Below are 15,845 nucleotides of genomic sequence, written 5' to 3'. Positions count from 1 at the left end.
TTAAAGAAAAAAATTATTTAGAGATAAAATCTGGGCTCTGACCAAGGCTAATACTGATGTAAGCGTAGCCATAAACAGGATGCAGACTAAAGTCTGCATGAGGCATAGGGTATTACTCTAGCCTGATGCATTTACCTCCCTGACTAAACTGAACTATGAATTTTATGATGCAAGTGAGAAGGCAAGCTTTTTTAAATTAGTAATTTACTTTAAAAATGCACTTTGTGTTAAAATCCAGATAATTCTGCAGAGAAAATATCAAAAATTTCGATGAGATCCATTTTACTGCTGACATTAAAGTTGTTCTTATGTAAAAATGTCTGTCTTTATTTCAACGCAAGTATTTAAAGTTGGGAAGGTGCGAATTTTTTGGCAGGCTTCATTATGAAAAGAAAACTACTTGGAGATATCAGAAAAAGAAAGTCCACTGTTGTCATGGTGACAGCAATTAGCAGCAATTAGAACAGCAAACAGTAGATTTAATGGTTTGGTCTAATAGTGACTTAACTACTTAGCAGTCTAGTTTGTCTATGAGCATTTCTCCCACTACATGATGCCTTCACTTACCATTTTGAGTCTGTTACAAGCAGAATTGCAGTAGCATCATTACCATAAATATTTTTGATTCAATATACGGTGGGAAGGCCAAGGTAAATGTTCTCTAGCAATCTCACTTGAGCACCTCCTGTCACGCAGCAGAGAGCCTGCTAGACAGAAGAGAGCAGTCTGTGCTCATTCTACTGTGATGATAAAAAATAACCTGGATTTCAATGCAAATGTATCTCCTTTAAAATGGGTGGAGAATTTCAAGCTATTAGGCCAGTCAAGGGTATACATCATGGCATATGTCAGGAATACATTTTCTTTTGTACAGACAGCTAATGTCTTTCCTTTCTACTTATTTCATCAGGCTGAGGAAATGGCAAACACCTTCACATCAATTCTCAAGTCTATAAACTGGATTGTGACTACTGTTTCCCACTGGTCAGAATGAAATGGAGGCCATGAAGCAACGATATGCCATAACTTGTGTCTGCCTTACAGACGTGAATGCTTCGATGCTGTTCTGTTCACTGTTGGTAAGTTCTATGTGTTACCGCGTCTATAGGTCAGACCTTTAGAAAGTCTGAATCACTTCAGCTGGCATCACAGTCTCTTCTAGATTTCAGATTTTTTCAGTGTCCAACAGAATATTTGGGGTTCTGTAGACCAGATAAATCTGTATTAGCACAAGAAACGTGTATAATGGCAAACTCAGTGAAAAACTCCAAAATGGGTAAGTAACAGAGATGTGAGCCAAGTTTTTTTCTAGGCAAGCACAGTTGAACTAGAATGTGAAAAACAGAAGAGGAGAGAATTGTTTGTGTCTTATCACATGACAGAAATTTGAAATATTTGCTCCGTCAGGAAGAAGATATAACAAAGCTTGCTTAGGAACACTAAGCATATTCAAAGCTCAATATTAAATCCTTCTGCTTTTTTGCAAACACTGCATTTACTCCCATGTTCCATGGTTTGTCAGCCACCACAATCATTTGTGTGTTTATTAATAAGGATGACCATGACACTGATCCAGTTGGAAAGTAACATAGCAAAAAAGAGAGGCTGCTTTTAGCTGAATCAGTTATCTGTTGGTTCACTGCAGAGAGACATGTTCCAGCAGGGAGGAGGAAGACCAAGAAGCTCATGACAAAGCAAACAGAAGTTATCATTTCAGTGGAATTGCCTCCATAAAATGTTCATTAAATAACCTCAGATTTCATTTCTTGTAAGATTTTTTCCTTTTTGTTTAGTTGCCCTTTTCATCCTAAGTTAACAATGGAGGAAATACCTGTCTTTGGCCACTTTTAAAGCAAATGCTGAATGGTATCTTTAGCCTTTACTTTTTTCTCTTTTAAATTTTGAGGGTTCCTGTTTTTTAGGAGTCTTGAAATTACTCAACCACGTTTTCAAAGTTTGGTATTAAGCTTATATTGATTACAAGTTGGACAGCACTGTAAATGAAACAAATCACAGTACTCAGCAAATTTGATTTTCCCTTTCTCAACCAAAGGAATATGAAGATCTCTAAGCCTTGTTAAATCAAAGTGAAATTTTAATATCTCACATCTCTTGAAGTCAGTGAGTATCTTGGCACAGTCTCTTCTCCCCGCCTCATGTGACCTTCCCTTAAGCCCTGAAGGACTTTACTTTTCAAGTCCAGGTCCATTTGGCATTTGATGAAAATTTGAGTTTACGTTATTTTCATTGCTACATCAGGTTATGGGGCTGGGAACCAGCTACACCATCTGAAAACTTTTCAATCATGTTTTAAGAAACATGACTAATAGCTAACAGTCTTTATTATTGGGTTTTCACATCCTTTGCCCAGACGGAGTAACAATCATTGTGAATCCAAAGGTCATTTGTGATTTTCTGGAAATCCAGGGTCAATAAGTGAAGGACAAGCCAGATTTGTTGATGACAGTATCCAGAAATGTTCAGAAATTGTCCAATTTAAAAGAGTCTGTGCCCCACAAGTACCTGTGAACAGCCTAAAGAAAAGCAGAATAGCTGGGCTGAGGTTACTGCTGGAGATGCAGAACTATAGACCTTCCCATCCAGAGCAAGCTGAAAGCCCTGTTTGCATGGCTGCTATGTGAGAAGCCAGAATCACTGAGGAATCCAGAAGGACACTTGAGCAGCAGGTAGAACTGTGTGGTTATTGACTGCAGCCCTTTCGGCTCTGTAATATGGCTGCAAATTACAAAGTTATTTCTGTTAAAGTCTTTGCTGTCACAAATTGTGAATGAACCATAGTAATGTGTTTCCTTATTATTGCTGAAATTGTAAAACTTCGAATAATATGTTGAAATATATTAGTATATAACATAATACTAGTATAGCACACATATACTACAGTTTAGGTAAGCATGTGTTCTCAATCTTCAGGAGCCTGTCAAAGGAGGTAAGAAATTTCTGCAAGTCTTCTAAAGCCATGTCTGTAGCAGGAAATGCTACAGAAGAGGAGCATCAAGCCCAGTGTGATGATTTTAATGTATACTTAGCACCTATTGCGTATGCATATATTATGAAGGGGTTTTTTTGCCAGTTCCTTGATTGGAATAACCTATGCTGACAAGAAACAAATCTAGAGACATTAGCAAAAGTTTAAAATGTGCTGCTTTCAAATGCTTGACTTTCTGTTTAACGGGACAAATTTGCACCGTGAGTATTCAATTCACAATGTTTTCACTGCCAAATAGAGAAATCATGCTCACTTTTCGAGTGTATTCATAGCATAATTTTATTTGAGATTTAGTATCACCGAACAACAGAAATCATTCCCTTTGCCATATACTGATGGATTTTTTATTGATAGCATGATGAAGCCATTGTTGTATTACGGAAATAAATAGGATTTCTGCCACTTGCAGTAATGGAAAGACGACTGGCACTCATGTTTCCATTTTGGCTAAGGAATTGTTCTGAATCATAATGCAGGATTAGGTCTTTTTTATCATGGCCACCTCTGTCAAGGTGGCTTTTTCTTTTATATGGAAAAATTTGTTCTGTGTTAATAGAACCTTGTATATATTGAGCTCTTGGACTCTGAGTTGGGCAAGGGATAAGAAGAAGCTTTTTCTGTTACTTTAGATATTTGATTTCTTTCCTCCAAATGCAAGGGTGAAGACATCATATTTTCCTGTCGTATTAAGACTCAATTCAGTAAAATTATTTTATTTTACTGAAATATCTGATCAGACTCTTCAGCCAAGTGGGAAAAAAGGGAGTGAAGAGCGTCAAAAGTCTTTCCTTGGTGTTAATACCAATATGTGAAAATTAACTTCGCTTTAATCTGTGATCTTTTAGTCATGTGGTAATTTAACAGAAAAAGTGAGGGGAGTCATAAACGTGAATAGTCCTCTAATTTACACTCTCCAAGAAAATGGTCTGTGTAATTGCAAATACTGTAATTCTTAAAGTTTACAAAGTAGAATAATCTCTTGGGAGAAGGAAAGAATTTCAAAATGAAAGCTCCAGGAGAGTTTCTTTATCTATAAGGTTCTGCCTTTATGGTAAAATTCAATGAGACACTGAACGAGAAGAAATCAAGTGTTAATATCAGATCATATCAGTGTAGTTCCATTGCACTGCTGTGCCAATTAAAATGGGCACAACATTGCCCTGCCACAATGACATATTTTCTTTATATTGTAAAGAAACTTCATATTTCCATGCAATCTCAGTTATTACTGCATAACACAAAGTTTAGGTATAGCATCACTACCTGGCAGTTCTCCTATATTCCATTTTTCTTAAGGATCGATGAGCATTATATTCTAAGAGTTTTTCAACTTTTTCCAACAAAAAGGCTCTGTGGTCAGAAAATTACATTTCCTTAAAGAAGCAATGTTAAGGCACAACAACCAATACGTCCCAGTGGACAGCAGAGTATAACAAGGTCTGGTATGAAAGGAACTCTTTAATGATATAGAAATTGAAAAGAAATCATCAAAAATCATGACTATCAATAACGGCATGGTGTGAAAAACCAAAGTCAGGATATCTACAGCATAACATGAATTAGAACTAGGATGAGGTTTTATAACTATATAAAAAGCAAGAGAAAAATGAAAAAGAAGAGCAAACAACAGATGAGAGGAAAAGCTGCATCTTTCTTCAGTCTTTACAAAAAGTTAATAGTAGTCATCAACAAGTGAGTAGAGTTTTAACTGGAGGACAGGAGTTTGGACTATAAAAGCAAAATAACATCTTAAAGAATATTTAGATAAATTAGGTTACACAAATAGTTAAGAAATCATTAAATTAATCTTAAACTACTGTGAACTAACAGATTATATGTAAGATCTCCAGCAAGGAAGAAAAACAAAAATAATACTTGTTTTCAAAAGAGGAAAAAGGGCATAAAAAAGAAGCCAGTCTAACTTAGATTTATGCAAGGATAGTAGAATAAGGAATTTAAATAGAATAAATTATTTAAAACTACATTGTTTAAACCCACAAAATACCAATGTAATGGGAACCAGCCAACATGTATTTGTCAGGAGCAACCCAATCTGTTTTCTAGTTTTGACAGGGTAATCATATCAATAGACAAGGTAGCATGAGAAGACATGATATATCTTGATTCTCGTGTCATTGTTGCAAGTAAAATAAGTAAATGGAGTTAAGACTATGGAAAAAAAAAATCAGTATCAGAATGAATCAGTGGTTCAGTTCACTCACCAAACAGGACACATTTCAAAGGAAATACTTTTGGGATCCAACCGACTTCTGTTTCTATGCAAAATTTTAATTAATAGCTTTGATGCCTGCGAGAGAGCATACTGTGTAATTTGTGAATGGTTCCTATGTAGGAAGAGCTGGAATTCTTTTGAAGGATGGGAGTTGACATGCAAGTGATGGAGAGTTCTCTGAAATCAACAAGGAGAGATACAGAAACCACTGAGAGGGATATACCATGCTCGGCAAAAAAACATTCAGCGAAAAAAGTGAGAAATAAGGACCAGGCAAGATGGACCATAGGCCAAAAATGTGCAAGTAGTGTCATGCTGTTACCAAATCAGGCAAACTGTCTGGGTAGGGTGACAGAGCAGTTTCATGGAAGTCCAAAGAATGAGTTACACTCCCGTGCTTAGTACTTTTGAGATACTAGGTGGAATATCATGTCTGCTTTTGCAGACCACACCTTAGAAAGTTTGCAATATATATGGACACATTTTAAATAACCTATGTTTAGAAAATCTAAATTATTAGAAGAAGCTGAAGGAATTTGGTTTGATTAGCCAAGAAAGAGAAAAAACAAAATACTGAAGGAAACATAATAGCCTTCAAATATAAAAATGACTTGTAGAGAAAGCTGTTCTTTATTTGACATGAAAAGTAAAAATAATCATCTTACTCTGCAGCAAAGGTTATTTACCTCAGATATTAAGAAGCTTTCAAGAGCAGGTTGGAGGAATTTGGGTCACATCTGGGCCAAGGGTTTAATTCTTCCATGGACATGGTAAATGAATAACCTCTACTTTTCTGCATCTGTTGTAATGTAAAGGCCACCTGACCTTTTTGAGAAAGATCCATTGACTCTTCTATAACCATTTGCTGTCTTCTCTTAATACAGCTCCTCTCACAGCAGTGAAGCCTCCTCCCTAGTGGAAGTTAGAGGTCCAAAATATTAACAAAATCTGAATATCACAATGGGTCTTAGAGACAAAGGAGAAATACCACCCATTGTGGGATTTTCTGCTTTTGACGAGATGACCCACAGAGTCTGGTCTGCTTCATCTGAGACATCTGCCAGCCCTGATTTCAGCGTTGGCCTCACCACTGTTAGTATTTTTTTAAAGTGAATAATACATTTATTTCTAAGCTAGTAATCATAAATTCTTATACATGCAAAGAAGCTCCGTAGGAGCTGCAGGCTTTATCTGTCATTCCTGCAGTTGCTTTCTCTGGACTCATCATATGACAGTGTTGTCTGTTGGGGCAATTATCACCAAAAGCAAGGATTTCTATCTTACTCAACTAAATCAGGAGTTTTGTGTTCCTTATATTGATGTTTTCATGTGAGTTATAACTGATTTATCAAAAATACCCTAAGTTTATTTCCAGTGGATGATACTGTTTTGTCAGGATGGCATCAGGTCAGAAAACCAGACTCCTTCTGGTTTGTTTTTTTGCTTAAAAAGTCATATGTGTCAGCAGAAGGAACTCTGTCCCTTAGGGTCCCCCTCTGCTGCTCTAAGTTACTGGAGCACATAACTGGTGCAAACTCCAAATACACCCAATACAGTAAACATTTAGCTTCATTTTCACAGTAACAGCCAGCAGCCTGCTTATCGCTTTTAAATATAATAATTTATTTTAGACCACAATCTGTGGTCTTATCACTGTCTTCACGTTGACAGTCTATCTGTCTTAACAACATTTTAGCTCGTTGCGAGGTCTTGACCAGCTGTTGGGTGTTTATAAAAGAGGTGGCAACTTCTCACCAGCTGTACAAGCTGCTTATGTAAGGCTAGATTCCTCCTCTCTCTTGAGGTACAGTGCAATACTGGTGTGGGTCGGGAAGGAGGGATGGCTCAGCAGCTTCGACGTGATGGTTTTGGCAGGCTTGTGCCATTACCTGAGAGCAGACTCCCAAGCATGGGTGTTTCACACCATGCTTACCAAAAGCTTATTGTCTTGCTGAGTAAGACACTGAGATCCAGAACAGATCCAAAATAGTGTTCAGGCACCTCTCCTGGGTGCACATTTAAATAAAGATCCATTGTGTCAAGGTCTATTTTGGGGTTGGTGTCTAACAGACTATTGCAGAGATTTTGCTTTTTTTCCCTTTCCAGTACAGCAAAGTCCTCAGGGCATTCGGCCAGAAAGTAGGAGAGTTAATTCACTTCCTTTCTCAGCTGGAGGCGTTTCAAGCCCTCATTTCCATTACTCAGGGAGGTGCACCACTCCTTCAACACTCATTTGTACTGGGAGGAGAAAAACACCACCACTGTCCCTTGAAACCTGCAGCCAAATAGCCCAAAGGAGGTGGGAGCCTAACCCTGTAGCCCAGCACTTAGAAACATATTTGTGAGGGGAGGAGAGGCAGCAGCTGACTCCATTATTCTCTCTCAATGTAATGACTGACTAATATAAAGTGTATAAGCAAGATTAAATGGTACTTGAGAGCAGACGGAGCCGTCTCTGAGAGCCCACCGGGTGAACCCCAGAGGTACTGCAGCCGGTGAGTCTGGGGCAGCAGCTCCAGGCAAAGCCACACTGCTCTTGTGGGGAGAAGTAATCCAGGGTAGGCACCTTGAGGATAGCACAAAGCAAGTGGAAGGAGAGATTTGGTGGGAATTGCCCTACTTGACCTTATTTTATTGCCCACTTTTGCGTGTTTTAGCTATAGGTGTCCCCACTTCTATGCTGCTGTGACAAGCATTTCAGGATTGTCTTTAATAAATGCAGAAGTAATCCTGCTGAAACCAGTGTAGCTACGCAAATGCTTAAAATAAAGCATATGATTCCTGAATCAAGGCTTTAATAAGTTATTTAAATTCCATAATCATGATGGGTTTTATAATGGCAGCATCTTTATTTGCTAATGTTAACCATAAAAGTGCAAAAAAAAAGAGGAAACAAATTTTCTAACCTAAGTAATTATGAGTTGTTTTTAATAGGAAAAAGTTTTTCATGAAACCACTGTTTGAAGTTTACTCAGTAATGCTTTTAAATAATTTTTGGTATATTAATATTTTTCCTCCCCTTTTTATTTTTTATATCACCATAATGGAGAGAATAAAATAATATTTAGCTTAGAGCCATGCCTTTATATATGTTCCAATTGTTCCTATTATTACAGCTGGCAGAGATAAAGTGACATCTGAATTGTATATACAATATATACAAAAGAGTCTCTGAGATAAAATTCTGTGATCCTTAATTACTTTCCAATGTCTCCACAGGGATTTGACTTCAATAAGGAAATAGGACAGAGAAAAGCAATTTCTGATTACACAGACCTCTTTTTGCCATTTAACAGGGTTTAAATTGAATCACTGACCTAAAATGTTAATTTTGAAAATGACTCGTAAAAAATATTTAGAAAAAGTTGTTGCTGCTTTCAGTTTTGTTCTCTGAAGACTGCTGAATGACACAAAAATGTATCTAGCATTGTCTGCTTGTTCTAAATAATCCTTTTTAGTAGGATTAGTCACAGTATTCAATAAAGAAAAGGAGCAATTAATTACATTCTTATGAAATGAAGAAAAGAAGAATCTCTGAACTATTCTTTCCTCCTCACCTTCTCCATTTGAAACATAAAATTGCATTATGTATTTTTCAGTTATGGAAAAACTTTCAGTCTTCAATTTAAACGAAAGCAGTGGGAATGAGCAGTACATGACACAAAATTAATTTGGATTGACTTTTTGGTACACTAGGGGAATGTATTGCCAAAAAGCAAAGGCTGCTTGATCTGTAACAACTGTTAATCCATGAAGCAAGGCTCTGCTACTGCAAAGAGCTGTAGGGGGTTTTGGTCAACAACCTGTGCTCAACACAAACAAAAATTTTTTTTGGAAGTTTGAAAAATTGAATCTGGTCCTACTTGTCCTCATCACCATGGCTTGAGTTTGGTTAGTATGATAATGATACAATGTTCATTAAAGCCCTTAAGGGGTTTTTCTAGCTTTTGTTACAAGGCTTGCATAACAGTTAAAAAGCTCTGAATATTCCTCTGTGGAAAAAAAGGCGTGAGGTTAAACTCCTGGAAGAAATAAGACTAAGTAGATAGCTACAGAGGAGAGCAGTGTAATAATAAGGATGTATGATCAACTCTTTGATAAACTTGGAGACAATGACCACAGATTATTAAGAGAGACTGCAGGGGCAGTGGGGGCAGAAAACACAGTATTGAGAAACTGCAATTTTCCATATGTAGGTTGTGTAAATGGTACACAGGGGCATGAAAAATCTTGGAAAGATTAATTTGAGAACCCCCCAAAGGGAAACAACTCTTATTAGTCTGAAACGGTACATCAGGCACACATCAATAAGTAATTGTGCAAGAACCACATTCTCTCACTAAATTTAATGTGACTGTAATAGAACAACCTGCTAGGAACAAAAATGCTTTAAAAAATTGACTGCATAAAAGTTTACTGCCAGAAAGAAAGAAACTTTAGGAAAATTGGAAGGGAGAAGGGTAAAATGCTAGTAGCCAAGTGTGAAAGCACTGAAGGTCTCATTTCTGAATGCTTAGAGGATGTGCATGGCACCTATAAAAAGGCTGCTATGCAACAGACACCTATGCAGTTTATAATTACAAAGAAAATAATTAGGCTAGTGATAAAGCTTGCTGGTGACAGAGAGTTATTCAGGATTACTGAATGCAAAGAGTTGCAAGAAAAAGTCTCACATGAAACTAATGACTGGGGGCAAATTTGCAGAAAAGTACTTGTAGATAAATGCCAGGTTACATGCATAGAACAAAAGAACTAAGGGTACAGGCACACTGGTACCCTCTGTTCTTGTTCAGAAAAAAGATATTAAAGTCGACATCAGACACATCTTCATTGCTTTGAAAAGTACTAGGTCAGTGTTCAAACCTGGTCGAAAAATTATTTAAATATTAAGAACGAAAATAAAAATGCAGAAGAATGTTAGAAGATAAATATCTGGTGCACCCATATCTTGAATATTTCATGAAATTCAGGGTTTCTCTATCTCTGGAAAGATCGAGATGAACCAGTAAAGGTCCTTATATCAGGTGCAAGCTGATTATGTATGAGGATAGATTAATGGGCTGCAGCTCTTTACCTAATTAAATAGAGTGTCATCATAAAAGTGTCTTAAAGGAAGTGTATACTTCATACCGCTCCTGAGGGAGATAGCATCCTGGAATCCACAAATTATATTAAGTTAGTGAATAGAGAGTAAATTTCAGTGCTTTCTTGCAAAAGAACAACCACAGAGAGAGATTTAAAACAGAGATAACTGTCTTTAAAAAATATATATATAATTAATTTTCAAATTCATTTGACATGTGAATTTGTGTAATCAGAAGTACAAGTGAGTCCAAGAAAGTATCCATGGAGGACAAATCCATCACTGGCTAACAGATACAGCTCTTAGGCTGCCAGCTGCAGGAGGCAAAGGGAGAAAGCATCACTATTCTTCCTTCTTTCTTTCCTGAACATCTAGTGCTGACTGCTGCTGCAGCCCCATGCTGGAGGGATATTTGCTCTGACCCAGGATGAGTTTCCTCTGCCCTAATATTGTTTTCACCACCTTCAAGCTTCTGTATTTATTGCAGTCTGGGACAAAGCTAATTTTCTTTTAAAGTACCATAATTCAGTCATTATGACGAATCCACTTCCAGTTATCTGAACCCTTGTTTTATAGTGTCTGGACGGTGTGAAATCATCTTAAATTATATGTTGAACTGCTGGTCAAAGATTGTTCTAGGGGTGTGACACTGAAGGACCAGGAAGACTTTATTGTGCTCTTTCAGTGACTAAAGGGGGCTTGTAAGAAAGGTGGAGAGGGACTTTTTAAACCAAAATAGGGTAGATTTATATTAGATATAGGATGAAAAGTTTTATGATGATGGTGATGAGGCACTGTAACAGGTTGCTCAGAGAAGTTGTGGATGTCCGACCCTTGAAAGAGTTCAAGGCCAGGTTGGACAGGGCTTTGAGCAATCTGATCTAGTGGAAGGTGTCTCTGCCCGCGGTGGGGGGTTGAAAAAAGGTGGTCTTAAGGTTCATTCCAATGCAAACAATCCTATGATTCTATGAAACAATCCTATGAAATATTGTCTCCAGTGTCATCAACTTGTCAGTATGAGGAGTTGCAGGAGAAGCAGATCTGAACTGTTTCCACTGAAAGGGAGGGAAGCAGGCTCATGTCACTGCTAGGCTGCAGTCAGGCCCTTGGTGTTTGTGCCTCATTGCCAGCTAGCATGCCACCTCTGAAACGGCACCTATACTGCACAGTCAGTTTAAATAGTTACAACAGACAAGGACCTTAATATCACGGAAAATAAAGAAATTATTATTTTGTGAGCTGCCTGCCTTAGATGAATGATCTTGGAGCCTGACAGGATTGGCTTTGGTTAAATACAATCATATGCAATAACTCACATGATAATTTGTGATTTCTGGAGAGTGTGATATTGCCCAATGCAGATGCTCTGTTTCCTAGAATACCTCACTTGTAGCTTTTAAAACAATCTACACATTTATCTTCACAATAATAAAGTTTTAGTTCAGTGTGAGATTGTATTAATAAGCTGTAATTTCTTATATGATACTTGATGGTTTTTTAATTAAAAAGGCCATAATATTTCAAGGTCAACATCTCAGCTACTGCTAGAAGACCTGAGCTTTCGGAATTAACTTCTGTTCATCTCAAACAAGTGAAACCTACAGGCAAAGCAGTCGCATAAATGAATGCTAAAAGACCCTATTTCTTCAAATATTGCCTTTTGATCCTCACATAGCCACTGAGACTCGGATTGCATCATTCAATGCAGGGAGAGTGTTTTCCTATCTCAGATGGATTGCATACTATTATTTTTTTAATTGTAAAATGTGTCTTTTTCTGAGGCAAAATGGATTTGATGGTGAGTAGCCACCCTGACAGGCATGGAGAGGCTGCATGTACAGAGCTTCTGCTAGCATTTTCTATACATGTATTTCTTGAAAGAATCAAGTCTGCACTTTTTTTATTTTTCCTTGAAAAATCCATTATTTCTGTGTAGAAGCCAACACCCCAACAGTTTAACCAAAAGCAGGTTTGCCATTGTAACTTGAAGTGGTATGTGTAGAAATATCTGCCCAATCTAGCACAGATGGAAAATATAAGATTGGATAAATATCATTTTCAGTGTTTTAATATGTGCCCTTTCCATTCCAGTAGTATTACAGGATCTTTTCCTATTCTTATTTCTCATTTAACATTCATTTGATGTAGCTGAAACTTTGCTGAAGTCCTTGTTGTGCACCAAGACCTGATCTACCTCGATGTTTATTGTGAATCACTCCAGAGCTGCTCAGTCTGAGGGCAGGAGCCAACCTGCAGCACTGTCTTTTGGTAAATACCTCCCAAAGTCGGAGACCAGTTTGCCCAGGCAAAAATTTTTATTGAACTAAGAGTGAAATTTGAACTGGGTTCTGACTCAAGCAAAACTGGGCTGCTTGAGTTTCACCATCATAATGATATGTTCTCCACATCACATGATTGTCTGCTGGGTAGGTGTTTCAAACAGGAATAGGATTATCTAATTATTTGTTTTCATGATGTATGTTTGTTAATGAAAGAGGTAGATAAATGCTAGTTGACTAAGTGTCTTTCACCCATACATTGACGATTTAAATGTATTCCAGGCTGATAGTGACTGTTCATTTTTTCTGCTCTGTTGCTGATGTCTGTCAACAAAGGAGGAGAAATGGGCAGGCAGTTTTATCCTATTCCTTTTTTATGGTCAGCAGGGTCACTAGCACGGCTGTTGTAAGGACCATATATGCACCACGTTGGTCTTTGAGAAGTGCTTCTTTCAGGGCTGCAGATGAGCATTAGGTAAGGGTAGAAACATTCCAGGTTGTTAGCCACTGACCAAGTGGTAGCAGTTCATTGAGAAAAAAAGACTGTTGTGTTGTTTATTGCTTAGTCTGAAATGTCACTTGTTTCAACATTTCTAATTTCTGCTGTGTTTTTAAAATGTGTCAATGCGGTAGAGACTCTTTAGAATTAGAGATAGTACAGTGTTAGACATGATAAAGGTAGTATAATAATACATAGCACAATGGAAGATAAATGATGTACTCCTGTGGTGCAAACCACTGGCTGCTAGTGTGTCAGAGCCAGTCCCTGTCCTTATACTCTGTATTCATTAGCGCCTCGAGGGATACTTATTCACCTTATCTCTTCTGTTCTAGTGATACACCATTTTTCAAGGGAAGAGAAGCACACACGAGTGATAAAAGAGATGGCTCGCATCTTGAGAGTAGGAGGCCAGATAATGACATATGTGTGGGCAATGGAGCGAAAATGGAGAAGATTTGAAAAGCAAGACATCTTTGTTCCTTAGAAACCTTCACCTCTTTCCTGCTCCTCAGGTGAGCCTTCCTCACATGGAGTACAAAAATCAATTCTTCACAAGGACAAAGCTGGCTTTGAACCAGCCCTATGATAAGTTGGATGGGACTTCAGAGGTATTCAGGACAGCAAGGAGCTCATCCTGCAGAGGGTAGAAAAAATCACTGTGCACAGTGTCAGAAAATATCTCTGAGATGGTCTCTGTTTGCAAGATCACTTGACTCCGTAATAGATTTGGGTGATCAATAGCACCAAGAAAGGGTCGTTAAGTTACTACAATTACAGTGTTCAGCTTAATGAATTAAAAATGAGAGAAAAAGTTGGAAAAAAAAACAGAGAGTGTGGCTTTCTGAAAATTTCTTCTGACTTTTTTTACATTGCAAACTGAGTTTTGAAAATACAACAATTTTGAAGTGGCTGTTAAACCTGTGCTGTCCATGTCCCCGTGTTGCTCAAAGGCTTTCAGAATTAGGACAAGCAACTATATAGCTCCCTGCAGCTGTAGGTACTTTTCATGGTTACAGAAGAGTGTATTTACCTGACCTGATTTCACATCAGAAAGAATTAGCTGTCAGACAACAACTTAAAATAGACCACCATCCAAACCAAGGAGCATTCTGTCAATCTCGGAGCAAAAGCAGAGTAGGATCTTCTATGCAGAAAATAGTCAGTGAGTGTGCCCTGACCATGCACACCCAACAGCAGACAGGTCCTGGTGGGCCTGACTGGGGTACTGCCACATTTTTATAGAAAAGAAATTGGCCAAGCTGATAGAGCATCATATTTTGGAGTTACGTATTACTCATTCATACTTTGACCATGCCAACTGCTGCGTGATCATAGAAAAGACTTAAGTGTGGAAGACCTAGGGAAAATTCCCTTATTGAAATGCACAAGGAATACTTAGAGGCTTTCTTCCTTTTGAAAGCTCTGAGCCTTTGAAAATCTTTCCTGAAATTTTTATAGCCTTGGGTTTGTTTTGGGGAGAGGGGTATGTATGAGGAGAGTGCTTTGAAACTCTCAGGTTCTGTAAGCTTGTTTTCTTTGATTTTGTTCTTAAAATACATCTCTATTGAAATTTTTTTCCTAGAGTTATTATTTCAGTCTGAGCACATTTTAACACACTGATCCCTTTTCATAAACAGCTGCCAGCTGTGTTTTGTTGCTTGAAAATAGCTAAAATACTGTTGGAAGGTGATTGCTGGATTATTTTTTATGTGTGCATTAAAAGTATTTGTTATTCATTTATTACTATATAATCATTCATGTCATCTTTTTATTTTAAAATTTATTGTACTCTGCCACTTGATGTAACATAACAAGGAAAGGAATTGAAAGATGCACTATTTTATTACAGTTCCACTTTTTCAGCCCATATGATACTTCCAGTCATATGAGATAGACTGTCTTTTATGAGGATTACTGGGTGTACAGAGCCCTCATGGGAGAGGCAGTAACTCATGACACTGTCATAGTCCGGTGATCTTTTTCATTGCCTTGTAGCAGTCACAGCCAAGAAAGCAAAGAGATATTTGGTTTCCTATATGTCACAACATGACCCCCCAAAAACATGGTTTTAAAAGTAAGCTTAACATGTATGTTTAAGGATACAGCATATATAAATATGATAAACAAGCTTAAGGGTTGCTTTTTCTCCTTGTCAATAAAGCTAGAAGTCAGGATTTAACAACTCATTTATGTCTGTACAGTGAGTGAGCATAGCACAGAAAAGTGTTCCAGCGACCACAAGTCAACTAAGAAAATATTTATTAATAGAAGCATGCAATTCTAATGCTTTTATCTGCAGATCTGCCTTTTGCAAAGATGAGAGTAATTACCTCATTTTTATAGATAAAGAAACTGAAACAATTTACTGCTAAAGGTTGCAATGTAAAGTAAATATTAGGAAGAAAAACAAACAATAATCCCAAACAACACAGCTGCTTTGTTGATGATTATTTATTAATGTCTGCCCATAATTTTACTTCCTGCCTTTGTTTCTGTGGATTTGTGAAGCAGCAAGTCAGAGATCAAATTTGTTTTCTGAGAAATAAGTCCCCGCATGTTCTTTACATGCCTGTCAGTAGCAGGTGTATACCCTGTTTTCAGAGGTAGCATGGAACAGTGCAGTAATCTCAGGTTTTTAATGCAGCTTCAATTTGATTTGGATGTAATATCTGTAATCACATTTTCTTTACTTCCTTCCATGGAGTTCACATCGGCGGTATCATAGTACATCTTGTATTTTC

The sequence above is a fragment of the Lepidothrix coronata genome, unplaced genomic scaffold (genome assembly GCF_001604755.1).
Source record: "Lepidothrix coronata isolate B3197 unplaced genomic scaffold, Lepidothrix_coronata-1.0 Scaffold69, whole genome shotgun sequence".
Taxonomy (NCBI): domain Eukaryota; kingdom Metazoa; phylum Chordata; class Aves; order Passeriformes; family Pipridae; genus Lepidothrix; species Lepidothrix coronata.
The sequence above is the reverse complement of the archived record's forward strand: the minus strand, read 5'-3'. Positions refer to the sequence as shown.